The sequence below is a fragment of the Trachypithecus francoisi genome, unplaced genomic scaffold (assembly GCF_009764315.1).
Source record: "Trachypithecus francoisi isolate TF-2019V2 unplaced genomic scaffold, Tfra_2.0 Lachesis_group2, whole genome shotgun sequence".
NCBI lineage: Eukaryota > Metazoa > Chordata > Mammalia > Primates > Cercopithecidae > Trachypithecus > Trachypithecus francoisi.
The window spans coordinates 91971183-91994672 of NW_022681465.1; positions in this window are offsets into that span (position 1 = coordinate 91971183).

Below are 23490 nucleotides of genomic sequence, written 5' to 3' on the forward strand. Positions count from 1 at the left end.
TAACTCCCAGAGGTTTTTGCAATTTAATCTTTATCTCTAAGTATGCAAAAGAAGCAATATCTGTTAAAATGGTCAAATGGGGTGGAATTATTTTTGGGAAAAGCTGGCTAAGAAAGTGGGAAAATGAATTGTCCTAGATCAACTCCCTAGTGGTTGTCAACCCTGGCTGAACATTGTAATCACCTGGGTAATATTTTTTTCAAATAGTAATTAAATATTTTGGGAAAACTTCATTTAAAACAAAAACACCTTGGGAAACAGGTACTCTACTTATCTTCTCAAAAATGTTTGTGAGTAGAGTTTCACTAAACAAAGCCTGGTAGTTGGTGGTACTGGGACAAATTCAGGCTCTATCCTGTGTGTAATATCTTTTCTGAATCTGGGAAGAGTGTAGATGAGAAAAGTCCTGAAGAAAAATGTTTGAAATTACTCAAAATCATTTGAATTACTCAACAATATGAGCATGCTATAAACCCTTTGAATTAAAATAATAATTATATGTCCTCAATTATAAGACACAACAAATGTTAATATACAACATTAGTTTATCAAAGTTTTGTGAGTTACAATAGCAAAGACATGGAATCAACCTAGATGCCCATCAGTGGTGAATTGGATAAAGAAAATGTGGTACATAGACATTGCAGAATACTATGCAGCCATAAAAAAAGAATGAAATCATGTCCTTTTAAGTGACATGGATGTAGCTGGAGGCCATTATCCTAAACTAATTAGCACAAGAACAGAAAACCAAATACTGCATGTTTTCACTAATAAGTGGGAGCCAAATACTAGGTACTCATGGACATAAAGACCACAAGAATAGACACTGAAGACTAACAGACAGGGGATGGAGGAAGGTAGACAAGGTTGAAAACTAACTGTTGGGTACTATGTTCACTATCTGGGTGACGGGATCTTTCATACCCCAAATCTCACCATCACACAAATACACTCATGTAACAAACCTGCACACATACCCCTTAATCTAAAATGAAAGTTGAAATTATTTTAAAAAATTTTTATGAGTTAAAAGAGTACTGTATTAAATGTACACATAGAATACAGGTTCATCTTAATTTTTTAAATGTTAAAAATATACTTTTATTTTAGACTTTAGGATATAAAGTCACTTAAAGACTGGAATCAAACTTTCTCATGGCCTTCGCAATACCTAACATTAGCAGGAAAGTAAGCCCTAAAAAAGAATACAGTAGTTAAAATTCGTAAGTCAGAATATTTTTATTGGGTAAATCCCTGTAGAGTACAAACATATGGGTGCTTCATATGCTTTATAGATAGAAGTTAGGATTTTTTGCAACCCAAACTATTGTACAGGAATGTAAGCTAAGATTTCTACCCGGACCCCTGGAGCAAAGAAAAACAATTATAGCAATAGCTACCATTAATGAAACACTGACTTTGCTAGACATTAGGCCAAATATTTTGGTTGTATTAGCTCATTTTAAAAATAGAAAATCTGAGGTTTAAAGACATCAAATAATCCCCATATGTTTACAAGAAATATACTTATATATAATCCATAGGCCCAAGAAATCATAATAAAATTAGAATATGTATTTCAAACTGATTTATAATAAAAACACAGCACATCAAAATTTGTTGGAGGCTACTAAAGCTGTGCTAAGGGGAAAATGTATAGCCTTATTATATATATAATATATTATTATATATATTAGAATAGACACAATTTTGATAATCAATGATCTAAGCATTTATTTCACAAACTTCAAAGAAAACTAGCAAAGTCAAAGAAAACAGAATGAATGAAATAATGCAAATAAATAAAAAACAAATATACATAGGTAGATCAACAAAGCCTAAGGTTGGTTCTTTGCAGAGAATAAACAATTTGCCTAAATGACAAGCTGAGATGCCAGTTCAAAGAGCTGTTTTGACTCTCTAGGCCAAGCTCTGAGGCCTTAAAGGGCTGCTTATAACCTCCATCTTGTCCTTAGGTCACTGAGTATATGATCTTAATAAAAGCAACTCAGACCATTTTATAGAAGGCAGGACCCAAAATATAAGTAAAGCCTACTTTCACAAATGGATTTCAACAGTGAAATCATTTGTATTATTGCAACATATTTGCAAAGTTTTTTTGAAGCCCATATCTTTTCTATTTTAACTTTTCTATTTATAACTTTCCCTTAAATTATAAGGGGAAAATCTGAAAAAATACTTGCTTGCTGCTTGTGTAAAATAAGATTTCAGGGCCGGGAGCGGTGGCTCAAGCCTGTAATCCCAGCACTTTGGGAGGCCGAGATGGGTGGATCACGAGGTCAGGAGATCGAGACCATCCTGGCTAACATGGTGAAACCCCGTCTCTACTAAAAAATACAAAAAAAAAAAAAAAACTAGCCGGACGAGGTGGCGGGCGCCTGTAGTCCCAGCTACTCGGGAGGCTGAGGCAGGAGAATGGCGTAAACCTGGGAGGCGGAGCTTGCAGTGAGCTGAGATCCGGCCACTGCGCTCCAGCCTGGGTGACAGAGCTAGACTCCGTCTCAACAAAAAAAATAAAAAATAAAAATAAATAAGATTTCATTTTTATACTAAACAAGAAACTATTAGATTGATATTATATACAAAAAGGATGAGAATCTACAGGATCGTTAAAATTACTTGGAAAACAAAAATATTGTCTTATAGTTACTATGAACATCCTAGGTGGCAAGAGTTATATATACTTACCTAAAATATTCCCCAAAGCCCTTATGTAATACTATGCTCCCTGTGATACTGAACAAACAGTAATTCAATCACTCACTGCACTGGTTTTTCCATTTTCCTTAGGATGTTTACTTAGCTATTTGAGCTCTAAATCCCAGGTCAGCTCTCAATCCAAGGCAGTGGATCTCAAAGTATGTCTCAAAACCAGCAACATCAGCATCACCTGGGAACGGGTTCGACATGCACATTCTCAGGCTTCACCCCAGACTTAATGACTCTAACACCCTGGAGGTGGATCCCAGCAATGTGTGTCTTAACAAGCAATTCCAGGTGATCCTCCAGTGCTGAAGCTTGAGAATCTCTGTGCTAAGATAAGTGGGTAAGACTTCAGAAGCATCTGAAAATTTTACTTGCAGTAGTAGCTATAGGAAGCTCACGGGGCTCTGCACATCCACAAAGTGTTGGCAGCTTATATGGAGTTCTTAATGGCACTGCCTAAAGCAAGAGGACTAATTATCAAAGAAGGAACTCCCATGGCTCTCGCAAGAGATTCTACATTGCAAAAAAGGGCCACAAACAGCACTTCCCAGCACACTGCAAGAAATGACAAGAAATTTAATGAGCTTATAACACCAGGATATATTTGCCTAAACATTTGATCGTTCACCAGAGTAGTTGCCCTGCCCCCAAAACAGGATATTAGCAAGAAAACAGGAGTGAACAAGTACAAGCAATGAGCCACTGTTTCAAGAACATCCAATTAGAAAATGACTTGGTAGAATGAAAATAAGATGCACCTGCACTTTATCACCAATTATTCCAAGGTAGCAAGGACTATATTTACTCATTTATATTTTTCCATGCCTTATTCCTACCTTATTTTGAGAAGTAAATGAGGAAAAATGTTTCCCCTGGGCATCCGAACACTCACAGTTCTCAACCGTGTAACAATGGTCCCAACCACCAGGAGAGGTTCCTGGAGAGTTTAGGAACGTCAGCCTCCTAATGAAATGGAGCAGAACACTTGCCTTCCCAACTTTTGTTTCGTTTTTGCTTTTTAACTTTTTTTTAAAAAATGTAGTTTGGACGGGTACGGTGGCTCACGCCTGTAATCCCAGCACTTTGGGAGGTCAAGGAGGACGGATCACCTGAAGTCAGGAGTTCGTGACCAGCCTGGCCAACATGGTGAAACCCCATCTCTACTAAAAATACAAAAATTAGCTGGGTGTGGTGGTGGGCACCTGTAATCCCAGCTACTCGGGAGGCTGAGGCAGGAGAATCACTTGAACCTGGGAGGGAGGTTGCAGTGAGCACCAGTGCACTCCAGAGCAAGATTCCATCTCAAAACAAAAAAATGCAGAGGCTAGGCATGGTGGCTTATGCCTATAATCCCAGCACTTTGGGAGGCCAAGACGGACAGATCACTTGAGCTCAGGAGTTCAAGACCAGCCTGGGCAATATGGTGAAACCCCGTCTCTACTAAAAATACAAATCAGCTGGGAGTGGTGGTGCATGCCTGTAGTCCCAGCTACTTGGGAGGCTGAAGCACAAGAATCAATTGAACCCAGGAGGCAGAGATTGTTGTGAGTTGAGATAGCGCCACTGCACTCCAGCCTGGGTGACAGAGCAAGACTCTGTCTCAAAAAAAAAAAAAAAAAAAAAAAAAGATATGCAGAAAGTATTTACATACTTTTATTAAACTCAAAATGCTCATAGCATTTATATCTTAGTGAGTAGAATTATTCCCCAATAAAGATGTATGTCACCAGGCCGGACGCAGTGGCTCACGCCTGTAATCCCAGCACTTCGGGAGGCCAAGGCAGGTGGATCACCAGGTCAAGAGATCAAGACCATCCTGGCCAACATGGGGAAACCTCGCCTCTACTAAAAATACAAAAACTAGCTGGGCGTAGTGACACGCACATGTTATCTCAGCTACTTGGGAGGCTGGGGCAGGAGAATTGCTTGAATCCGGGAGGTGGAAATTGCAGTGAGCCAAGATCATGCCACTGCACTCCAGCCTGGCGACAGAGCGAGACTCAAAAAAAAAAAAAAAAACTGCATGTCACCTTAAAAATAGTTTCCCATGTTTTAACTAATACATATTTCTAAAATAAATTGGATAACTTCAAAAAACAACATTTTTTAAAAAGAGAAAGAAGGCTGAATTACATGATTAGAGAATCTAGGGAAAACTAAACAAAAGAAAGGATAAAGCTATTTTTCCCTTTTCAAAACTATACATTTTATTTGAAAATGTAGATTTAAAAAATGCACATTTTGAAAATGTAGATATGCAAAAAAGAAGAAAACTCACCTATCACCACCTATGACTAAATCACCAAACTCCAGACATAACCATTGTTAAAATTTGTTATATCATATCAGACTATTTTTCTGTTCATTTATACAGATATATACTAATAAGATCACCCTATGCATAAAGTTTGTAACTATTTTTTTCTTGTGGTCATATATTTTAAAACATTTTCATGGTATTATAAAAGTAATGATCATTTTTAATAACTAATAATTCATTGTAAGAATTATATTCCATAATTAAGTTAAATAATATCTTACTGTTAGAGATTTAGATTGCTTTTCATTTGTTAAATTATAAATAATGCTCCACTAAGCATTCTTTATCTTATTATTACCTTAGGATAAATCCTAAAACTGGAATTGCTGGGTTAAAGTATATGTTTATTTCTTGGGTTTTCGATATAAAATGTCAAAATATCCTCCAGAAAGAATCAAACAAATAAATATATTTAGTATAGATATACATACACACATAAATAACACATTAAGTAACTCATAAAAATCTAAATATTAAGTAACTCATAAAAATCTAAATGATAACTGTATAAAAGGATATATTACAGGGTTAATATAAACCTTGCAAAAAGAAAAGAAATGATTGCATAAATGAATTCCAAATACTTTTGTGGAAATATACAAGGCAGAAAATGAAACAAAAAAAATTGATAATTCAATGAATGAAAGTTAAGTGTTTGAATAGTATTTATAACTAGTTATTCTAAAAGAATCTGTCTAGAACATTAAGAGATAATATCATCACACATATGATTCATATACTGTCAACATTGTTGCTGCAGCAAAGTGGCAGACATAACCCAATAGTAATTTTTTTTTTTTTTTTTTTTTTTTTTTTTGAGATGGAGTCTCGCTCTGTCACCCAGGCTGGAGTTAAAAAAAAAAAAAAAAAAAAAAAAATGTAGTTTTCCCTTTCCAAACCAGAAAAAGGTGAAACTTAAGTTGAGGTAAAGAGGGCCAAATGGACACCACTGATGACTGGAGGGGCTGGGGGGGGGGGGGGGGCGGGGGGAGGGGGGGTGAAGAGGAAATGTGTGCTCATTCTATGGTCAGTTCTTTCCTCTTCTTACTTGATTTCTCCCACCAGCTTACACTGCGTACAAGTTATTGCAGCATTAAGTGGAATTTTCTAAAGGTCAAGATTCTATGCTCCCTCCTGGCAGAGTGTAGAGCAATGAGCTGAGGTGTAACAACCCTTTCCAGTGTACCCTGTGTCGAAGCAAAGAGGCTATCTCTGTACCTAAAACCTGAAAGAAAAATAAATCTCTTTTTTTATAAATATTCTGTACTTGACTTTTAAAATTACAAACATAATATGTGCTCGTCTTAACTAATAAAAGAATCCAAAGACACTTCTATAATGTCAGTAATGTTTAATGTAAAAGATTTTTAATGGGCAATTGTGGGGAAATCCTCCATTGTGTATATTTAGGTGGCAAACTGTGCTCTGCTACATAACAGATTCACACCCCTCCCCCCATCCACTGGCCTCTGGTGCGTGGCACATAAGCTTGGCTTGCACGAACCCTCCCACCTGGAATGACTGCATCTGAAGGAAGTGGTAAAACACTCCATTGCCAATTGGTGCCAGTGAGGATAAAGTCTAGTTGTGGCCATGCCAGTGGGACAGGCTACACCAGATTACTCTGTGGTGTGACCTGAACTGTGTCACGCACTGCCAAGATTTATGCCAAATTTCTGAGCCTACATCTTCAGTCTCAGTCTTCCAACCAGTTCTGTGATTCCCATTAGGCCCATTCTTTCTTTGGAATATTCTCAATTGTGTGAATTTTTTTCCTTTCTGAGTTTTGAAACAGACAAAAGGCATTTGGAAACAAGCAATGATGCTAATTAATACTTTATATGGACATACACGCACAAATAAGACATGATGATAAAGTGTTGACACTGGTTTTCCTGCCTGAAAAAGACAATAATGCCAAAAATGTTTGCACAATGGAAACATTGTTAAAATGAGTCCATTTTAACATTTCTTAATCTCACTCTTTAAAATAATGGAATTAATTTGAATGTTTGCTTATATATTTACAGATTAAAAGCAGTCTCATTACTGCCTGTCTTATGTGCCTCATACATAAGCCCAGACATAACAGGACTTCACAGAGTCCCTGGGAATACTTTATAACTAATAAGAAAAATTATAACTTATAAAAATTATTTGGGCTTACAGATCCATAATTTAATTACTTTAAACCTAGAAAATAGAACTCTAGGCTAGACATGGTGGCTCATCCCTCTAATCCCAGCACTTTAAGAGGCTGAGGTGGGCAGATGGCTTGAGTCAAGGAGTGCAAGGCCAGCCTGGACAACATGACAAAACCCCATCTCTACAAAAAAAAAAAAAAATTAGCCAGGCTTGGTGGTGCATGCCTATAGTCCCAGCTACTCAGGAGGCTGGGGTGGGAGGAGCCCTTGAGCTCCTTAGGCAAAGGCTTCTGTAGGCCACGATCAGGCCATTGCACTACAGCCTGGGTGACAGAGCTGTTTTAGGTTGCTGTGCACTTTTGATTTTCATACTCATATATCTGTCCATCTGCAAGTTTCTAGCACACAGTAGGCACTGAACATTGATTTTTCTTTTTCCTTATATACTATTAACTGGGTACAATTTTTTTTCTCCTGTGATTTTTTTTGGGGGTGTCAGCTTTATTAAGATGTATTTCACATACCATGCAACTCACCCAATTTAAGTGCACAATTCAGTGGCTTTTCACATATTCATAGAGCTGTTCAACCAACACAACTGTGATTTAAGAGGCATTAGCCAAAGGAAGAAGGGACAGGAGAAGAATTCCTTCCCAAGTTATGTACAAACCCATATTGTGGTTATTTTGCCTGAAGCATTATAGATAGCTTTGAGGTGGCAAATTTGATCACCCTACACTAAGGTACCAGGAGAGAAAAGAGAAGGAAAGATGAAAAAAAAAAAAAAAAGCTATTTATGGTAGCTAGTCCAAGCTTCTGAGCAAGCCTGTACCCTGCTGGGCAATAAAAAAGTTGAGATTTTTCAATTAACGAAACAGTATACCAGATGCCTTCTTATCTGATGAAATCAAGACATATTTAACTAAAAAGTCAAAGTGAGATATAAAATATATAACACAAATACTATAATTATTTTCATTTAAACTAAAGGTACATACATTTAATAAAATGAGTTCTTTTAAGTTATTAAGATGATAGATTTTTTTCACAGCATAGGCCTTCCACCCTTTAATTAAATTCTTGACAGTTGATTCCATTTGATGTTTAATATATGCTAATATTTAGGTAGTTATTGGCCACTTTTGGCTCTAGATTTGATTATATCTATTCATTATTTTCTGTTTTCTAAATTGAGATCAATAAGTTTAATTCAGAGTATATATTATTCTGCATTATTCATAATTTTCTAGTAAATCAAATTATTCTATTGCTTGTTGTCTTATAAATCATTAGTGCTGTCAATTTTCTGAAAATGATTAACAAATTATGTTCATGATTAGTCTTAACATTCGGGATTTCCTATAGCAGAATTCAACAAAATTTAGCAAAATTTTTCTGTAAAAGGCCAGATAATAAATAGTTTAGGCCTTATGGGCCATATGATCATAGTTGTAACTCTCTTAATTCTGCTATAGTAGAACCAAACCCATAGACAAGACATAATCAATGAGTGTGTCTATGTTCCAATAAAACGTTCTTACAAGTGCATTTGACCCATGGGGCCATAGTCTGCCAACTCTTGTTTTATAGTATTATCAGCCCCAGGCCATCCTTTTTATCAAGCTTTAGTACACATTTGCTGAGGACGTTCATTTGTCGAAGTATAATTTTAAAAACCCAACTCTCATATAAAATAAAGTAAGCATGTATCAAAGATTTATTTAACTCATTATTATGGGAACCAATAAAATAGCAAAGGTGAGCAAAAAGAATACAGGAGAAGCAGAAGTATTTATAGTTATTGAAAAAATGATGACTGAATAAAAAAAGCTAAAAGAGATATAAAACTGACTGATGTCCTGCATTAACTATATCCCCTGGAGTGTTGTTTTCTACTGGAAAGAATTTATTTGCACCACTCTCAGTTTTCATAAGTCACCATCTATGCATAGAGTTGTAAATATCCCAATCAATAGAGTTAAATTAAAGCTAATAGCCTTAAATAATTAAATCATCAATGATGGATCTGTTGCACATTTCTCCAATAAGGCTATTTCCAAGTTTTGGAAATCTTTTTCTTAACATATTTCACGCCAGTACTGCATTATGAACAATGACCTTTGATATTAGTTTTTTCGCACATTGCTATAAAAAACTACCTGAGACTGGGCAATTTACTAAGAAAATATTTTTTTGTTTGTTTGATTGATTCATTGATTTCTTCTTAAAAAATGGGATACAGAGGATGGGCACCAAGATGGCCGAATAGGAACAGCTCCAGCTTCCAGCTTCCAGTGTGAGCAACACAGAAGAGGGATGATTTCTGCATTTCCAACTGAAGTACCGGGTTCACCTCACTGGGGCATGTCGGACAGTCGGTGCAGGACAGTGTGTGCAGCCCAACCAGCGAGAGCCAAAGCAATTTATGATACTGTGCTTTACCAAGGGTCTTAGCAAACAGCACACCAGGAGATTATATCCAGCGCCTGACTCGGAGGGTCCCACACCCACGGAGCCTCCCTCATTGCTAGCACAGCAGTCTAAGATATAACTGCAAGGCGGCAGCAAGGCTGGGGGAGGGGCACCCACCATTGCTGGGGCCCAAGTAGGTAAACAAAGCCCTCAGGAAGCTCGAACTGGGTGGAGGCACCGCAGCTCAAGGAGGCCTGCCTGCCTCTGTAGACTCCACCTCTGGGAACAGGGCATAGCCAAACAAAAGGTAGCAGAAACCTCTGAGAATGTAAATGTCCCTGTCTGACAGCTTTGAAGAGAGTAGTGGTTCTCCCAGCATGGCGATTGAGATCTGAGAACAGACAGACTGCCTGCTCAAGTGGGTCCCTGACCCCTGAGTAGCCTAATTGGGAGACATCCCCCACTAAGGGCAGACTGACACCTCACACCTCACATGGCCGGAGACAAAGCTTCCAGAGTAACAATCAGACAGCAACACTTGCTGTTCAGCAATATTCTCTGCTGATACCCAGGCAAACAGCATCTGCAGTGGACATCAAGCAAACTCCAAAAGACCTGCAGCTAAGGGTCCTGACTTCCTTAGCTGTTTCCTTAGTTTCCAGAAGGAAAACTAACAAACAGAAAGGATATCCACACCAAAACCCCATGTGTATATCACCATCATCAAAGACCAAAGGTAGATAAAACCACAAAGATGGGGAAAAAGCAGTGCAGAAAATCTGAAAATTCAAAAAATCATAGCACCTCTTCCCCTCCAAAGGAACGCAGCTCCTCACCAGCAATGGAACAAAGCTGCACGGAGAAAGACTTTGACAAGTTGAGAGAAGGCTTCAGTCGATCAAACTTCTCAGAGCTAAAGGAGGAACTATGAACCCAGCGCAAAGAAACTAAAAACCTTGAAAAAAGATTTGACGAATAGATAACTAGAATAACCAATGCAGAGAAGTCCATAAGCAACCTGACAGAGATGAAAACCATGACACGAGAACTACATGACAAATGCACAAGCTTCAGTAAACAACTCAATCAACTGGAAGAAAGAGTATCACTGATTGAAGATCAAATGAATGAAATCAAGCAAGAAGTTTAGAGAAAAAAGAGTAAAAAGAAATGAACAAAGCCTCCAAGAAATATGGGATTATGTGAAAAGACCAAATCTACCTCTGACTGGTGTACACGAAAGTGACAGGGAGAATGGAACCAAGTTGGAAAACACTCTGCAGGATATTATCCAGGAGAATTCCCCAACCTAGCAAGGCAGGCCAACATTCAAATTCAAGAAATCCAGAGAACACCAAAAAGATACTCCTCGAGAAGAGCAACTCCAAGACACATAATTATCAGATTCACCAAAGTTGAAATGAAGGAAAAAATGTTAAGGGCAGCCAGAGAGAAAGGATGGGTTACCCACAAAGGGAAGCCCATCAGACTAACAGCAGATCTCTCGGTAGAAACTCTACAAGCCAGAAGAGAGTGGGGGCCAATATTCAACTTTCTTAAGAAAAGAATTTTCAACCCAGAATTTCATATGCAGCCAAACTAAGTTTCATAAGTGAAGGAGAAATAAAAACTTTACAGACAAGAAAATGCTGAGAGAGTTTGTCACCACCAGGTCTGCCCTACAAGAAATCCTAAAGGAAGCACTAAACATGGAAAGGAACAAGTGCTGCCAGCCACTGCAAAAACATGCCAAAATGTAAAGATCATAGATGCTAGGAAGAAACTGCATCAACTAACAAGCAAAATAACCAGTTAACATCATAATGACGGGATCAAGTTCACACATAACAATATTAACCTTAAATGTAAATGGGCTAAATGCTCCAATTAAAAGACACAGACTGGCAAATTGGATAAAGAGTCAAGACCCATCAGTTTGCTATATTCAAGAGACCCATCTCACATGCAGAGACACACATAGGCTCAAAATAAAGACATGGAAGAAGACCTACCAAGAAAATGGAAAACAAAAAAAGGCAGGGTTTGCAATCCTAGTCTCCTATAAAACAGATTTTAAACCAACAAAGATCAAAACAGATAAAGAAGGGCATTACATAATGCTAAAGGGATCTATTCAACAAGAAGAGCTAACAGCCTTTATATATATGCACCCATACAGGAGCACACAGATTCATAAAGCAAGTCCTTAGAGACTTACAAAGAGACTTAGACTCCCACACAATAATAATGGGAGACTTTAACACCCCACTGTCAAAATTAGACAGATCAACGAGACAGAAAGTTAACAAGGATATCCAGGAATTGAACTCAACTCTGCACCAAGCGGACCTAATAGACATCTATAGAACTCTCCACCCCAAATCAACAGAATATACAATCTTCTCAGCACCACATCACACTTATTCCAAAATTGACCACATAATTGGAAGTAAAGCACTCCTCAGCAAATGTAAAAGAACAGAAATTATAACAAACTGTCTCTCAGACCACAGTGCAAACAAACTAGAACTCAGGATTAAGAAACTCAATCAAAACCGCTCAACTATCTGGAAACTGAACAACCTGCTCCTGAATGACTACTGGGTACATAGCAAAATGAAGGCAGAAATAAAGATGTTCTTTGAAACCAATGAGAACAAAGATACAACATACCAGAATCTCTGGGAAACATTTAAAGCAGTGTGTAGAGGGAAATATACAGCACTAAATGCCCATAAGAAAAAGCAGGAAAGATCTAAAATTGACACCCTAACATCACAATGTAAAGAACTAGAGAAGCAAGAGCAAACACATTCAAAAGCTAGCAAAAGGCAAGAAATAACTAAGATCAGAGCAGAGCTGAAGGAGATAGAGACACAAAAGAACCTCCAAAAAATCAATGAATCCAGGAGCTGATTTTTCAAAAAAAAAAAAATCAACATAATTGATAGACCACTAGCAAGACTAATAAAGAAGAAAAGAGAGAAGAATCAAATAGATGGAATAAAAAATGATAAAGAGGATATCACCACGGACCCCACAGAAATACAAACAACCATCAGAGAAACTAGAAACACCTCTACACAAATAAACTACAAAACCTAGAAGAAATGGATAAATCGCTGGTCACATACACTCTCCCAAGACTAAACCAGGAAGAAGGTGAATCCCTGAATAGACCAATAGCAGGCTCTGAAATTGAGGCAATAATTAATAGCGTACCAACCAAAAAAAGTCCTGCACCAGATGGAATCACAGCTGAATTCCACCAGAGGTACAAGGAGCAGCTGATACCATTCCTTCTGAAACTATTCCAATCAATAGAAAAAGAGGGAATCCTCCCTAACTCATTTTATGAGGCCAACATCATCCTGATACCAAAGCCTGGCACAGACACAACAAAAAAAGAGGGTTTTAGACCAATATGCCTGATGAACATCGATGCAAAAATCCTGAATAAAATACTGGCAAACCGAAAACAGCAGCACATCAAAAAGATTATCCACCATCATCCAGTGGGCTTCATCCCTGGGATGCAAGGCTGGTTCAACATACGCAAATCAATAAACGTAATCCAGCATGTAAACAGAACCAAAGACAAAAAACACATGATTATCTCAATAGATGCAGAAAAGGCCTTTGACAAAATTCAACAGCCCTTCATGCTAAAAACTCTCAATAAATTTGGTATTGATGGAACGTATCTCAAAATAATAAGAGCTATTTATGACAAACCCACAGCCAATATCATACTGAATGGGCAAAAACTGGAAACATTCCCCTTAAAAACTGGTACAAGACAGGGATGCCCTCTCTTACCACTCCTATTCATATAGTGTTGGAAGTTCTGGCCAGGGCAATCACGCAAGAGAAAGAAATAAAGCGTATTCAATTAGGAAAAGAAGAAGTCAAATTGTCTCTGTTTGCAGATGACATGATTGTATACTTACAAAACCCCATCATCTCAGCCCAAAATCTCCTTAAGTTGATAAGCAACTTCAGCAAAGTCTCAGGATACAAAATCAATGTGCAAAAATCACAAGCATTCTTATACACTAATAACAGACAGACAGCCAAATCATGAATGAACTCCCATTCACAATAGCTGCAAAGAGAATAAAATACCTAGGAATCCAACTTACAAGGGATGTAAAGGACCTCTTCAAGGAGAACTACAAACCACTGCTCAATTAAATAAAAGAGGACACAAACAAATGGAAGAACATTCCATGCTCATGGGTAGGAAGAATCAATATCATGAAAATGGTCATACTGCCCAAGGTGATTTATAGATTCAATACCATCCCCATTAGGCTACCAATGACTTTCTTCACAGAATTAGAAAAAACTAAAGTTCATATGGAACCAAAAAAGACCCTGCATTGCCAAGACAATCCTAAGTCAAAAGAACAAAGCTGAAGGCATCATGCTACCTGACTTCAAACTATACTACAAGGCTACAGTAACCGAAACAGCATGGTACTGGTACCAAAAACAGAGATATAGAACAATGGAACAGAACAGAGCCCTCAGAAATAATACCACACATTTACAACCATTTGATCTTTGACAAATCTGACAAAAACAAGAAATGGGGAAAGGATTCCCTATTTAATAAATGGTGCTGGGAAAACTGGGTAGCCATCAGTAGAAAGCTGAAATTGGGTCCCTTCCTTACTCCTTACACAAAAATTAATTCAAGATGGATTAGAGACCTAAATGTTAGACCTAAAACCATAAAAACCCTAGAAGAAAACCTAGGCAATATCATTCAGGACATAGGCATGGACATGAACTTCATTTCTAAAACACCAAAACCAATGGCCACAAAAGCCAAAATTGACAAATGGGATCTAATTCAACTAAAGAGCTTCAGCACAGCAAAAGCAGCTACCATCAGAGTGAACAGGCAACCTACAGAATGGGAGAACATTTATGCAATCTACTCATCTGACAAAGGGCTAATATCCAGAACCCACAAAGAACTCAAACAAATTTACAAGAAAAAAACAAATTACCCCATCAAAAAGTGAGCAAAGGAAATGAACAGACACTTCTCCAAAGAAGACATTTATACAGCCAACAGATGCATGAAAAAATGCTCATCATCACTCACCATCAGAGAAATGAAAATCAAAACCACAATGAGATACCATCTCACACCAGTTAGAATGGCAATCATTAAAAAGTCAGGAAACAACAGGTGCTGGAGAGGATGTGGAGAAATAGGAACACTTTTACACTGTTGGTGGGACTGTAAACTAGTTCAACCATGGTGGAAGACAGTGTGGTGATTCTTCAAGGATCTAGAACTAGAAATACCATTTGACCCAGCCATCCCATTACTGGTGTATACCCAAAGGATTATAAATCATGCTGCTATAAAGACACATGCACACATATGTTTATTGCAGCACTATTCACAATAGCAAAGACTTGGAACCAACCCAAATGTCCATCAATGACAGACTGGATTAAGAAAATGTGGCACATATACACCATGGAATACTATGCAGACATAAAAAAGGATGAGTTCACGTCCTTTGTAGAGACATGGATGCAGCTGGAAACCATCATTCTCAGCAAACTATCACAAAAACAGAAAACCAAACACTGCATGTTCTCACTCATAGGTGGAAATTGAACAATGAGATCACTTGGACTCAGGAAGGGGAACATCACACACTGGGGCCTGTTGTGGGGTGGGGCAAGAGGGGAGGGATAGCATTAGGAGATAAACCTAATGTTAATGACGAGTTAATGGGTGCAGCACACCAACATGGCACAAGTATACATATGTAACAAACCTGCACGTTGTGCCCACGTACCCTAGAACATAAAGTATAATAAAAAAAATTGGATACATGTACAGAACGTGCAGGTTCATTACACAGGTACACATGTACCATGGTGGTTTGCTGCACCTATTGACTTATCCTCTAAGTTCCCTCCCCTCACCCGCCACCCCCCAACAGTCCTGGATGTGTGTTTTTCCCCTCTCTGTGTCCATGTGTTCTCATTGTTTAACTCCCACTATGAGTGAGAACATGCAATATTTGGTTTTCTGTTCCTGTGTTAGTTTGGTGAGGATGATGGCTTCTAGCTTCATCCATGTCCCTGCAAAGGACATGATCTCATTCATATTTATGGCCACATAGTATTCCATGGTGTATACATACCACATTTTCTTTATCCAGTCTATCATTGACAGGCACTTAGGTTAATTCCATGTCTCTGCTATTGTAAATATTGTTGCAGTAAACATACATGTGCATGTGTCTTTATAGTAGAATGATTTATAATCCTTTGGGTATATGCTCAGCAATGAGATTGCTGGATCAAATGGTATAAGAAGAAAGTATTAATTGACTCACAGTTCTGCAGGCTGTACAGGAATCATGACTGGGAGGCCTCAGGAAACTTATAATCATGGCAGAGGTGAAGGAGAAGCAAGCATGTCTTACCATAGCGGAGCAGGAGAGAGAGCAAGGGGTGGAAGTGCTACATACTTTTAAACAACCAGGTCTCATGAGAATGGCAAGGGGGAAATCTACCCCCATGATCTAATTATCTTCCACAAGGCCCCACCCCTAACACTCAAGATCACAGTTAAACATGGGATTTGGGTGTGGACACAAAGCCAAACCATAGCGTTCTGCCCTGGCCCCTCCCAAATCACATATCCTTCTTATCTTTCAAAACACAATTATGCCTTCCCAACAGTCTTAACTCATTCTCGCATTAACTCAAAAGTCTATGTCCAAAGTCTCATCTTTTATGAGAGACAAAGATGAGACTCTGAAGAGACAGACAAGTCCCTTCTGCCTGTAAACCTGTAAAACCAAAAACAAGTTAGTTGCTTCCAAGATACAATGAGAGTACAGGCATTGGGTATGTGCTCCCATTCCAAAAGAGAGAAATTGACCAAAACAAAGGGGCTACAGGCTCTATGTAAGTCCAAAACCAGCAAGGGAGTCATTAAATCTCAAAGCTTCAAAATAATCTCCTTTGACTTCATGCCTCACATCCAGGTTACACTGATGCAAGCGGTGGGCTCAAGTCCTTGGGCAGCTCCGCCACTGTGGCTCTGCAGAATATAGCCCCCATGGCTGCTTTCACAGGCTGGTGTTGAGTGCCTACAACTTTTCCAGGCACACAGAGCAAGCTGTCAGTGGATCTGCCATTCTGAGGTCTGAAGGATGGTGGCCCCCATCTCACAGCTCCACTAGGCAGTGCCCCAGTGGGGACTCTGTGTGAGGGCTCCAACCCCACATTTCCCATTTCCCCTCTGCACTGCCCTAGAAGAGGGTCTCCATGAGGGCTCCACCCCTGCAGCACACTTCTGCCTGTACATCCATGTGTTTCCATACATGCTCTGAAATCTAGGCAAAGGTTCCCAAACCTCAACTCTTGCCTTCTGCACACTCATAGGCCCAATATACATGGAAGCCACCAAGGCTTGGCGCTTGCACCCTCTGAAGCAACAGCACAAGCTATACCTTGGCCCCTTTTAGCCACAGCTGGAACTGGAGTAGCTGCGATGCAGGGCACCATGTCCCGAGGCTGCACAGAACAGCAGGGTCTTGGGCCTGGTCCATGAAACCATTTTTCCCTACTAGACCTCCAGGACTGTGATTGGAGGGGCTGCCACAAAGGCCTCTGAAATGCCCTGAAGGCATTTTCCTCATTGTTTTTGCTGTTAACATTTGGCTCTTCTTATGCAAATTTCTGCAGCCTTGAATTTCTACCCAGAAAATTGGTTTTTCTTTTCTACTGCATGGCCTGGGTGCAAATTTTCCAAACTTTTATGCTCTGCTTCCCTTTTAAATGCAAGTTCTACTTTCAGTTCATTTCTTTGTTTATGCAAATGAGGTAGGCTTTTAGAAGCAGCCAGGCCATCTCTTGAATGCTTTGCTGCTTAGAAATTTCTTCCACCAGATACCCTAAATTATCTCTCTCAAGTTCAAAGTTCCACAGATCTGTAGATCAGGGGCACAATGCTGCCAGTCTCTGCTGAAGCATAGCTAGAGTGACCTTTACTCCAGTTCCCAACAAGTTCCTCATCTCCATCTGAGACCACCTCAGTCTGGACTTCACTGTCCATATCACTATCAGCATTTTGGTCATAGCCATTCACCAAATCCCCAGGAAGTTCCAAACTTTCCCTCATCTTCCTGTCTTCTTCTGAGCCTTCCAAACTTTTCTAACCTCTGCCCATTACCCAGTGCCAAAGTCAATTCCACATTTTCAGGTCTCTTTATAGCAATGCCCCACTTCTCTGGTACCAATTTTCTCTATTAGTTCTCAAATAAACAAAAAAGAACCCCCTGAAACTGGGTAATTTATGAAGAAAAGAGGTTTAATTGACTCATAGTTCTTCAGGCTGCACAGGAAGCTTGGCTGGGAGTCCTCAGGAAATTTACAATCATGGCAGAAGGTGAAGGGGAAGCAAGAATGACTTACCTTGGCAGAGCAGGAGACAGAGTGAGAGAATGGGGAAGTGCCACACTTTTAAACAACTAGGTCTCATGAGAACTCACTAACTATCATAAGAACAGCAAGGGGGAAATCTGCCCCCATGATCTAATCACCTCCCACCAGGCCCCTCCTCCAACACTCAGGATCACAATTCAACATGAGATTTGGGTGGGCACACAGAACCAAACCATATCAACTGAGGAATTTTATCAACTCTGTAAGACTCATCTTCTTATGTTCCATCTTTTCAAAATGGAACTAAAATACTTTCTCATGATATTCAGTGGTAAAAATATGGCCTTTATATATCGTCATCCTTAAGGTTCACACAGTTTGGAAGTAAGATTGTTCTGTATGTGTGTTTGTGTGTGTGTATGCACACACACAGATTGCATTTTCCAAGACTGACACAATAGTATTTCCCATCCTGCAAGACCATCTCCCAATGTGACTTTGACACCCACCCTCCTATCAAGATATGGGGTATATGGTCCCTCTACCTGAATCTGAGCAAGATGGAGCCTACAGAGGAAATAAAGCTGTGTGACTTCCAAAGGCAAGGTCCTAAATGGCAATACAGCTTTCTTCTGGTTTTCTCAGTGATGTTTATTCTTGTAAGGCACCCACCCTGCTGTAAGGAAACCCAAACAAACACAGAGGTCACATGGAAGAGCCACGTGTATGTGCTTTAGCAAGTCCAGCTGGAATTCCAAATGATAAGCAGAATCAACTGCAATACAAGTGAATGTAGATTCCACCAGATGATTCCAGACCTCCAACTGTTGAGTCATTCCCAGCCTACAAGTCTTCCTAGATGAGGCTCTAGATACAGTGGGAAAACAACCCATCATCCCTACTGTACTCTGTCTGAATTCCTGACTCACAGAAAGCCTGAGAGATAATAATATGATTGTTGTATAAACCATTTATTTAAACTACTAAGTTGTACGGTGATTTTGGTTAAGCTACAATTGAAAACTGATATAGGTACCGTGGCTTGGGTGGTTGTTTTCTGTTTGTTTTTTTTTTAATTTCTACTGTCATGATAGATGAAAACTTCAGAATTCTTCCAAATTCATTTTTGGTACTGTAGTTAGATTAATAATACATTTTTAATTTCTAAAACCTCTTTTGTCGATTTACCAATAACAGCAATTTTTTACTCTAGTTGCATTGCTGCAAATATTGCTGATTGTTGTAAAAAATTATTTATTAAAACCTCGTATCTAGGCTCTTACCATTTTTGTAGATAATATCTTATGATGTGGTATTGTAGGCTTGTTCTTCAATCAGATGTTGTCTCTCAAGAATTGACATTAACTTCATTACTCTTTAGAACAGCAAGATAGTTTCTCCCTAATGGTGTTTAGTACATGGGTATCATGCTGGGTTGGGTGTTTTTCCCTTAACATTCAAGCCATTTATTCCCCCAAAACTTTTTGCACCACCAATTAATTTATTTAAAGTGGTATAAAAGGTTCATGTCACTTGCAAAGTTACTTGGGAGCAGAATCCATCCAGATTTTTACAAAATGTCCTCAATTTCTTAGTTGTCTTAGCCTCATTTTATACAACAGATTTTTTTTTTTTACACTTCAAGAAGTTTTCTGAAAGCATTTAGTTTTTATAAAAAATAATTTTATATTCATATTTCAATGTTTTTATGGTATTTAACTAAATTTTGTGATTACAATAACAGATATAATTAGTGTGGTAGCCAGTAACCAAGACAACTTCCAGTGGCTTCTCCTGGTATTAACACTTTTGTGTGGTCCTCTTCTACATTAAAAAGGGTTGAGCTGTGTAACCAACAGGATATTGCAGAAATGACACTTTGTGACTTATTGAAACTGTTTTAAAAGGCATTGTGTCTTCTGCCTCACTATCTTTAAGATCACCCAACTTGGGGTAAGCCAACTGTCGTGTCATGAGGGTACTCAGTTAGTTGAGATGTCTCAATGGCAACAAACTGACACTCCTGGCAACAGCTCTCATCAGCTTGTCAACCACATGAATGAGCTATTTTGGAACTCCTTCCTACAACTGCAGTCAAGTCTTCAGATGACTGCAGGTCCATCCAGTAACTCCAATGCAACCTCTGAGAAACCCCCAAGTCAGAACTACCCAGATTATGCAAACCAGAATTCAAGACCTGCAGAAACTGTGGCAGACTAAGTGTCCACTGCTGTTAAATTATTGTTGTTTTAAGTCACTAAGTTTTCAGACTGTTATAAAATAGAAATAAAAATGTGTTAGGAAATAGAAAACTAACACAACTACTATAAATAGGCTTGGAATAGATATTTAATACAACTAGTATGAACATATGGGGAATAAACACAGCTCCAAAATGGTATGGAAACATAGGTACAATGGTATAGTAGAGCATAGCCAACTGGCTATGAGTCAACACCACACAGTGGACATGAATCTACATACACTTTTATGGAGGACACAGAATGCACTGGTTAATCCAACAACTCTGTTCATTGGAGGTCCATTAAAAGAGTGCCAGCTGTTAGAATCTCTTTTGGATGATTTAGTCTCTTCTGAAAAAAGATTTATTGTGCCAGTTATCAACTTACTGACAGGTGACAATGTGCTAACAGCCCTCACTCTCAGCACCTCCTCAGCCTCAGAGTCCACTCTGGGCGCTTGAGGAGTCCCTCAGCCCGCCACTGCACTGTGGGAGCCCCTCTCTGGGCTGGCCGGGGCAGAGCCAGGTCCTTCTCCTTGTCAGGAGGTATGGAGGTAGAGGCGCTGGCGGGAACTGGGGCTGCGGGCTGCGCTCACATGCCAGCGTGAGTTCCCCTGGCACGGGTGCGGCCTGGGCAGGCCCTACACTCGGCTCTGGCAGGTGCTGCTGGCCCAGGTCTATGAGGGGCTTAGTACCCAGGCCAGCAGCTGCAGTGGGTGCCCCGACTCCCCTAGCAGTGCCAGCGGCCAGTGCTGCTGCTCAAGTTTTAGCCTGGCCTCAGCTGCCTCCCTGCGGGGCAGTGCTCCGGACCTGCAGCCCACCATGTCCGAGCCCCGCCCCCTGCGGTGGGCTCCTGCACCCTGAGCCTCCCTGATGGGCACCGCCCCCTGTTCCCTGCTGCCTCCTCACAGCAACCGCCCAAGGGCTGAGGAGTGCAGGCTCCACTGAGGGTTGGAGGGCAGCTCGGCCTGCAGCCCTGGTGTGGGATCCACTAGATGAAGCCAGCTGGGCTCCTAAGTCTAGTGGGGACTTGGAGAACCTTTAAGTCTAGCTAAGGGATCGTAAAGGCACCAATCAGCACTCTGTGTCTAGCTCAGGGTTTGTAAATACACCAATCAGTACTCTGTGTCTAGCTAACCTAGTGGGGACTTGGAGAACTTACATCTAGCTAAGGGATCATAAACGCACCAATCAGCACTCTGTGTCTAGTTCAGGGTTTGTAAATACACCAATAGGTAGGTACTCTGCCTCTAGCTCAAGGTTTGTAAATACACCATTGGGTACTCTGTATCTAGCTAACCTACTGGGGACTTGGAGAACTTTTATGTCTAGCACTCTGTGTCTAGCTCAGGGATTGTAAATGTACCAATCAGCACCCTGTCAAAATGGTTCAATCAGCTCTCTGTATAATGGACCAATCAGCAGGATGTGGGTGGGGCCAGATAAGGGAATAAAAGCAGGTTGCCTGACTCAGCCAGTGGCAACCCACTCTGGTCCGTTTCCACACTATGGGAGCTTTGTTCTTTTGCTCTTTGCAGTAAATCTTGCTGCCGCTCACTCTTTGCGTCCACACTGCCTTTATGAGCTGTAACAGTCACCAGGAAGGTCTGCAGCTTCACTACTGAAGCCAGCAAGACCATGAACCCACCAGGAAGAACAAACAACTCCAGACGCCCTGGCTTTAAGAGCTGTAACACTCACTGCAAAGGTCTGCAGCTTCACTCCTGTTAGTGAAACCACGAACCCACCAGAAGGAAGAAGCTCCAAACACATCTGAATGTCTGAAAGAACAAACTCCAGACACACCATCTTTAAGAACTGTTAACACTCACTGCAAGGGTCCACGGCTTCATTCTTTAAGTCAGCAAGACCAAGAACCCACCAATTCCCAACGCATTACCACCTTTTAGCTCCAAATTCACCATTCAATACATGCTCTGTGATAATGAACAGAATTCTTTTGAGCATTTCTCCTTTATAGTGTGTATGATACTAAACTCTCACAGTTAAAGGTGCTGGAGGGGCAATGAAGGAGGAAATGACTCTTCTGCTGCTTCTGGCTACTGCACAGTGGGTCAGCGGTATGGGTGTGAGAAGTCCAGTGGTGGTCTGCCTCACCCATTGGTCCAGAAGGTGCAGTCCCTTGGCTACCTTACAGCCTAAGCCAGGACTCCTGATCACCTTCCCACACCCTCACAATCTGCATACTGCATGCTCTAGGCTTCTTGCCTACACTGGTACCCCCAAACCCTCAGTACACCCCTCTTACACAGCCATGGGTAACTGCAAACTGCCACTCCCCAGAGGGTTGCCACCAGCATCCCCATTCTCTCTACGTGCCTACCCACCTAGCCAGGAGCTGCAGCTCACCTGTGCCCCACCTGCACTCCAGAGAATTGCTTCTGCTTGCCCAGTGACTACAGACCAGCTCTGGCATGGGCAAACCAGGGGAACTCCTCTAACATCCAGAGATCTGCATCTCATGTTCTCCAATGAGGTCTAAACTCTGGTCTCAAGAAGAGGGCTCTCCTTCCGAATTTGTCTTTCCTGAGTACTCTCATTCAGTCAGAGGGTACAGTAACGTGTTTTCTTACATCTTACAGCTACTGTTTTATCATTATTTAATAATTATATTTATATTAATAGTTATCTTTATATTAAAATTCCTCTGTTCAGATTACTATATGTTCTCTTATCTCCTGATTGGACCCAAACAGATACACTTGCGTTTCAGAGTTCTATCCCTAACCTCTTCTCCTCCCAAAGATGGCATCTAGGTATGTGAAGACATTTACTTTATTCTTTTTGGAAGGCGAGAGAGAGGGAGAGACAGACAGAGAGAGACAGAGAGGCAGAGAGAGGCAGACCTCAGATTCAGGAGCTGTTCTCTGAATCTCCACTGCATTCTACTGCAGGTAGGTAGGTCGTTCAGCTCCCTGAACCAGTTAAAATGAGTAAAACTGTTCACACTTGGTCTGGGGTGGAAAGTGTGGACAACCACTACTAGAAACTGATCCTGGCCTCTGGTCTTAAAGGCCCCTTCTATTATAGTCTCTTCACTCTGATACAGCCTTTTCTGATCCGTTGGCCTCAGAGGTCCCTGAGGCAGTAAAAAAACCTCCAGGCATGAAAAGCCACACAATCCCCTGCACGCCAAGCACAGGCCCTGGGGAGCCAAGAGCCCATTCTCAGTCTCAATCCTTCGAGCT